The following is a 7,317-nucleotide window of genomic DNA, read 5'->3' on the forward strand; positions in this document are numbered from 1 at the left end:
ACATGTAATATTATTATTCATGTTTTGATTATCCGTTGGGGTGCCAAACAAAGTATTATCAGCGCCTCCGCCTGCGTAGAATTGTGAGAAGAAGGTAGATAAATAGTAGGTAGTTGTTCTATAACTACGAAATACGAATTAAAAATTGTGCTAACATAATATTATACAGTATGGAAATAGCACTTATATACGTGCATGTAGGTAAGAATATTATCATTCTTTCGTTTTCCTAACAAAATAAGATATATCCAATGTGTCTCCAATAATGTAATGCATAGGTAGGTTTTACACCGAGCTTAACTAAGGTAGATCCTCAGTTAAACTCGGTGACACAAAAAATATCTAATCTTTGAATTCTAAGGGTGTTAATTTAAAAGAATCCTGTTTTTCACAATAACATGGTCTACACTATGTTGCTTTTTCACGCGTGGGTAAGAAAGAAAATTTATTTGTTTATTGCACCAGAATTCAAAACTATAAACGTAGCATAAAAGCAAAAAACAGTTTAGAGATACTGTTCTGTGCGTAAAAGAATGTATTTCAATAAAAACCTTTAGTATATCAGTTAATGTTAGATGATTTAAGAAATTAATGTCAAGTTAGTAGTAAAATATTAATGTAAAAACAATAAATTAATAAGAAAAAAATATGTGTCTTTTTAATGAAAAAAATTTGAAATAAGCTGTGATAGATTATTAACATTAACAAATAACTAACTTAAAATGACCCAGAGAAGCAGGTATTCATAGCTAGTAAATATATATCTAGCACCGCCGTTTTAATTACAAATTACAATTATCAAAACCACAGACACAATAAGATATACTTTATTTTGTGATGTTGATATATTTCATTTATCCATAAATGAATTAAAAAACAGTATTGGTGAAGCTCTAAGCATTTAAATAAATAATCTTTATTGTATACTAGCTGACCGGACAGACGCTGTTCTGTATATAATAAATAAAATAATGTTTTTATATGAATTTGTCAATAATATATCATAACATCAAAAATTACTTCGTAAAATATGCACCCTGCTGTCGTAATGAAATTGTTTCACAGAAGAACTGTCAAACCGTGCGTCAATAAATTCTCTCATAGAAATTATGTATGGACACATCAAAGGAAAAACAAATTTGTTGTTAATTCCGAGTATTTTTTGCCTTCCTTTTAAACCTTCCCTGGACTTCCACAAATAATTCAAGACCAAAATTAGCCAAATCGGTCCAGCCGTTCTCGAGTTTTAGCGAGACTAACGAACAGCAATTCATTTTTATATGTATAGATTATGTTTCGTTTTTTATATGTATCAAAAGGTGTAAGTATTTTGTTGCTACCTTTTTCAAACATTTTGTATTTTATTTTATAGCATATAATAATATTTGTAAATCCTATATAGATAACTAATTCATTACGGCAAATGATTGTAATCTTTTTAAGTTTAATGGATTGTATCGGCAAATTATGTAAACTTGATATGTTCATTTTTCGGTTTATGTAAATCGGCCTAATATAAGTATTTTAGTTGCTAGCTTTTTCGAATTTATAATTTCTGTTATAAAATGTGGAACTCTAGGTCTGTTTGTTTTCATATACTTATTGTCATATTTGTTTCAGACTGTTTGTTTCCCAAATAAAAAAAAAGATACGTGTTGCATACAATAGGCTTGATCACTTAGCGTTGCGTAGATAGTCACTTCATTGTGTGTCTTCTACCGCATTTATCACGGGGAGTGTTCCGAAGAGCTGTTTGACCTTAATTCCTGCCACTGAATTCCACGACACGCCACAAATTAGGATATCAATTATCATCTCCACCATCTTTTTTTTATATGGAAAAGGAGGACTAACGAGCGTACCTGGTGTTAAGTGATCACCGCCACCCACATTCTCTTCCAACACAGAGGAATCACAGGAGAGTTGCCGGCCTTTAAGGAAGGTGTACGGCGTTTCGAAGGTACTGATGTTGATGTGATTTTGTATCGTCCCGGAAACACCGCACAAGGAAGCTCATTCTACAGCTTTGTAGTACGTGGAATAAAGCTTCTTGAAAAGCGCACTGTGGAGGACCGCCACACATTCAGATGGTAGTATCCATCTGGATGTTTAGCGCGCCAATTATTTTCGGTAGTGCTGGACTTTTTGACATTCTTTATAGTAAACTACACCCAGATACCCCACTACATATTTTTTTTTACACGTCTACAAGCTGTTGTTACATTACTCCATAGATAATTTATTCGTCTAGATAGAGGCTCTTGTTGCTAGACAACCGCTGTAAATGTCCAGATTTATTACTTCAGTGTGCGTGACAAGCAACATCTTACACTCGCGATTTGTATGTCACTTAGTGTTAGTGTGCGTGCACTGCTCAAAATAGAGGTTAACGTTCAACCTCAATTTTTCGACGTTTTCACAGCTGTCACAGTCTATCTAGACGTATAAATGACCTAAGGCTTATTCCAACACATTTTCAATCTCCCCCCCCCCTTAATCCAACAGTCAGAGGGATACCTTTGCGCATAGTCTTCGTTACTAAACTGAAATTATCGACGAATTTGATGAAATAAAAGCTAAATAGATTCTGTTTCTACTTACTTGTTCTTTTTACAGAACTATTTACTTATAATAGTTTGGTAAGGCATATTTTTTAGGAACTTGCAAATAGAAACTGATTTTAGTTTTGTAAGTACTCTCGTCTTGATACCGCAGGCGTAGTCGGAAAGTGCGGCAACTAAACGAGCCAGTCTCGAACAATGTGTGACGTTGACGTGCCACATTTTCTATTAAACTTTTCTAATAATTGAAACTAAAATGCCGGGTTGCGTAGAACTTAGTAAAACTTTGTAAAAATAATACTACAATAAATAAGACACTGGGATCACATATCATCTGTAGGTATTTTGTATTTCATTAATTTCAATGTAAAAATAACACGAAGCGTATGTTACAAAATTTAAAAGATGCCATTGAGTGTCAAGATGTCATGCACACAAGTATCTAATAGTTGCCGTGATAAAAAAAAAAAAATCAAATTCCAAATTTCTATATTTGATCTTAAAGTATATATACAAAATTACTTAAATCTACTTATTAAAGCAATTTACAATTAAGCCTTATATATGTAGGTATCAGAAAACTTATTTCTACAACCCTATCTACGTATTTAGGGATAAAACTTTATTATGCTTAAAAAAACTAATACATGCGGTTTGTTGGGGGGGGGGGGTTGGCATCCAGGAAACTGGGAAAACCTGGCTATTGGCTATTGATATAACGTAATATTAATCGTAACCTATCACTTAAACTAACTTAAGACTAAAGACTAGAACTTAAAACTAACTTAAAAACTAAGGTAAATAAATACATAAATATGTATATATCCATATATAATATATAAATATAAGAGGGGTGTGGGGAGGGGGGGGGGGGGGGGGGCGGATCTTGGGAAAGGGAAGGAGGGAGAGGGAATAGGAGGACAGTTTCCGCCGTTATTTAATTCTTATAACTAAACCAATTTACAATATATTGGTTTTACATTTATTCAGACCTAGCTAGAACTCTGTGTGCGTGAGTGTGTGTGTGTATACGCTAGTGTTCTGTGAGCTCTAACCAGTTGTGATGTGGTAATGCATGTTTATAACGTTTTATGCTGAGGCAGTACTCTGTGAGTGACTTACGACTACAAGTCGACCGGAGGGCGGGGTTAATTCCGTCCTTCAGTCGGCGTAGCCCTCTGTAGAAGCTATGAGATATCTCTTGTATGTGTTGTTCTAGTGTTGGGATGTTTTTCTTTACATGAAGTCGTTTAAGATTTGTACGCGGGTGGGTCCGGTAGATGGTTTTAATAGATCCATTTTGCACAGTTTGTAGTTTACGATAATTGTTTTGATTTGTGTTAATCCATACCGGACTTGCGTATGTCATGACCGGGCGTATGTAGGACTGGTATAGTAGACGCTTGTTACTAGTTGATAGAGTGGAATTCCTATAGAAAATGGGTCTCAACAGGCTCAAGGCAGTAAGTGCCTTAGAGCGAGCGTAATTAATATGAGGCGTGAAGGAAAGTTTCCGGTCGAGGATAAGTCCTAGGTATTTAGCCTGTGACTGCCATTCGACCGGGTGGTTATTAATATGTGGCTTTAAAGAGATATTGAGTTTACGGGAATTTTTGTAGGAGAAAAGAACCGCCTCGGTCTTTGTGTCATTGATTTTAAGCTTCCACTTAGAGAAGTAGTTGCTTACACAATGTAGGGCTGTATTAATATGGTAGACTATAGATTTGATGTTCTTACTGCTGCACAGATAAGCTGTGTCATCAGCGTACAGAGCGAGGACCGTGTTCGGAGGTTTTGGGATGTCTCTCATATAGAGTAAAAATGCCCTCGGTGAGATGATGGAGCCCTGTGGAACACCTGCTACTACTGGATGTGGGGGGATAAACTATTTTTGACTCAAACTCTAAGAAATATATTCGTAAGGTATGATTTTATTATTCTACAATATTCAAAGGGGACTTGTGCTTCGAATAATTTGTGAACTAAGGCATCATGCCAGACGGTATCGAAGGCTTTCTCAAGGTCGAGTAGAACCATACCAGTCTGGTGTCTCAAGTTAAATTGGTGTGTTATATGCTCGACTACGCGCGCCAGTTGGTGAGTAGTCGCGTGTGACCTTCGGAAACCGAATTGTTCCTCAGGTAGGTTTGATTCTATAAGCGAGTTTATTCTATTATTAATTAAAATTTCTAATATTTTACTTTGTGTGCAAAGTAAACTAATTGGTCTGTAGTTCGCGGGGGAGGTGGGGTCTTTTCCCGGTTTGTGTATCGCGGTGATTACTGCTATTTTCCAGGACGCGGGAAAATAGGTAAGACGGAGGCACGCATTAAATATATTAACTAAGGTGTCTATTGCTTTTGAAGGGAGGTGTTTTAGAAGTATGTTCTGTATGTCGTCGTGCTCGGGGGCTTATCGCGGTTTACAGGTTTTTAAAATTAATTTGACTTCGCGAGGTACAACTGGCGTAGGTGCGGTCGGTCCGTTTATTTTGTAAAGGTGGTCTAGAGACCGCGACACCTCGCGTTCGGTGTCGGGGTCGCTCAGATCCACGGTGAGTCTATGCTGTCGCTCAAAGTGTGTACCTAGGGCCTCGGCCTTTTCAGCGTCCGACCGGGAGGGGCCCGAGGGGGTGCTGAAGCAGGGTAGAGGGGTGTGTACGTTTTTAAGGCGTCTCGCGAACTGCCAGAGGGAATTGTCGCGGGTGTCAAGCGATTCAAGCTTTTTGTTCCATTCGTTGGAAGTGAGAGATTTGATTTTAAAAGATATTTGGTTTTGAAGTGAATTAATAATCGTGTTAAACCGACGCGTATGAAGTCTCTGTGCGTGATGTCGGTATTGGTTTTTTAGTTTGATAAGTCTTGTTATGTCGTGTGGAAGTTTGTTTGTTTGTTTCGGTGTGAACGTCGGGATGTTCGCGTTACGGGCTTTGATTATAGCGTTAGTCAGTGTTTGTATGGCGTTGTCCACTAATTCGGGTCGGTGTAATTTTAAGGAGCCGGGGGAGGGGAGGGCTTCGTTAATATGTTTTTTATAAGTGTCTGTATTATTATCAGTGTATTTAAAGATAGGTCGCGAGATGCGCGGGATGAGGCTATTAATTTCGAAAATAATGGGACAATGGTCCGAGATAACGTCATAAGTCAGTGGGTCTGTACGTTTGTGATATTTTTGGCAAGGGTGAGTTGTAATTTAGCGGCAGAGTGCCTAGGGTTGGAGGGGAGGTGGGTCGCTTTGCCCGGAATTAAAATATTATATTCGTGACCTGCAAAGTGATTAAAAAGACGCGATCCATTGGAATTTGCTCGATTGCAATCCCAGTGTCTATGGCGGGCGTTAAAATCTCCGGAACAGATGACGGTGTTGCCGCGTAATAAAAATATATTGTTCTTATATAGTGCGGTATCAAGTTGGAGCGCAGCGGAGACCAATCCTTAATCTACGCTCGTCTAGTTATTTTAATATCAGGTGATGAGTTCTCCATAAATGTAGCTATGTTATTAACTTTGTACTTATGTCCTATAAGTAAAAATATCACTATGGAATCTAGACCGTGAGAAATTTTGCGGGAATAACTGAATTGAAGAATTTACAATAGTGGGAGTTTCGATAGTGGTCTTCTACCAAGTTTTATGCTTATTAAGCAACTTGTATTTCATTTTAAATTTATTAGATATGGAGTATTGCTGTCATCTCTGGTCTGGCGCACCCCAGTATCAGCTCGATCCATTTGACCGCGTGCAACGTAGAGCAGCTCGAATTGTGGGGGACCCAGTGCTCTGTGAATGGCTGGATCACTTGGCGTTGCGTAGAGAAGCCGCTTCATTGTGTGTCCTCTACCGCATTTATCACGAGGAGTGTTCCGAAGAGCTGTTTAACCTGATTCCTGCCGCCGAATTCCACCTTCACACGACACGCCACAAGTTAGGATATCATTCCCACCATCTGGATGTGTGGCGGTCCTCCACAGTGCGGTTTTCAAGGAGCTTTCTTCCACGCACTACAAAGCTGTGGAATGAACTTCCTTGTGCGGTGTTTCCGGGACGATACGACATGGGTACCTTCAAAAAAAGCGCGTACACCTTCCTTAAAGGCCGGCAACGCTCCTGTGATTCCTCTGGTGTTGCAAGAGATTGTGGGCGGCGGTGATCACTTAACAACAGGTGACCCGTACGCTCGTTTGTCCTCCTATTCCATAAAAAAAGATATAATATGCTTGGATCATTTATATGTCTAGATAGACTATGACAGCAGTGAAGACTTCAAAAAATATTGAGGTTGACAGTTAGCCTCTATTTTTAGCAATGCACGCACACTAACACAGTGACAGACAATTAATAGCGAGTGTAAGACGTAGCTTGTCACATACACTAAGCTAGTAGACCTCGCCTGTTTGGCGGTTGTCTAGCAGAGAAATGGCTTGTAAGTGGATACTGTAATCAAATGAAACACTGAGGAGACATGGAGGAGACTATTTCAGCCTCGGGGCGGCTCGTCCAAAACAAAATAAAGTTACCTGAGTCCGGACACTAACTACCTATACACTAAAACGCGTATATTATACCAAAATTTAATAATTTAATAAAAACTGATCTTTTTACAAAATAAGATTACCGTAAGAAAAACGACCATTCGATTTGACGTTTCCCGCGTTTTCTCCTGTAGGTTTGTTGTTCACAACTTCACACTGTAATATAACAGTCTCCTTTCTTTTCAGTTTTCACTCAGTCTGTCAAGTGTGAGTCATTCACCAGTT

The sequence above is a fragment of the Leptidea sinapis genome, chromosome 22 (assembly GCF_905404315.1).
Source record: "Leptidea sinapis chromosome 22, ilLepSina1.1, whole genome shotgun sequence".
Lineage (NCBI taxonomy): Eukaryota > Metazoa > Arthropoda > Insecta > Lepidoptera > Pieridae > Leptidea > Leptidea sinapis.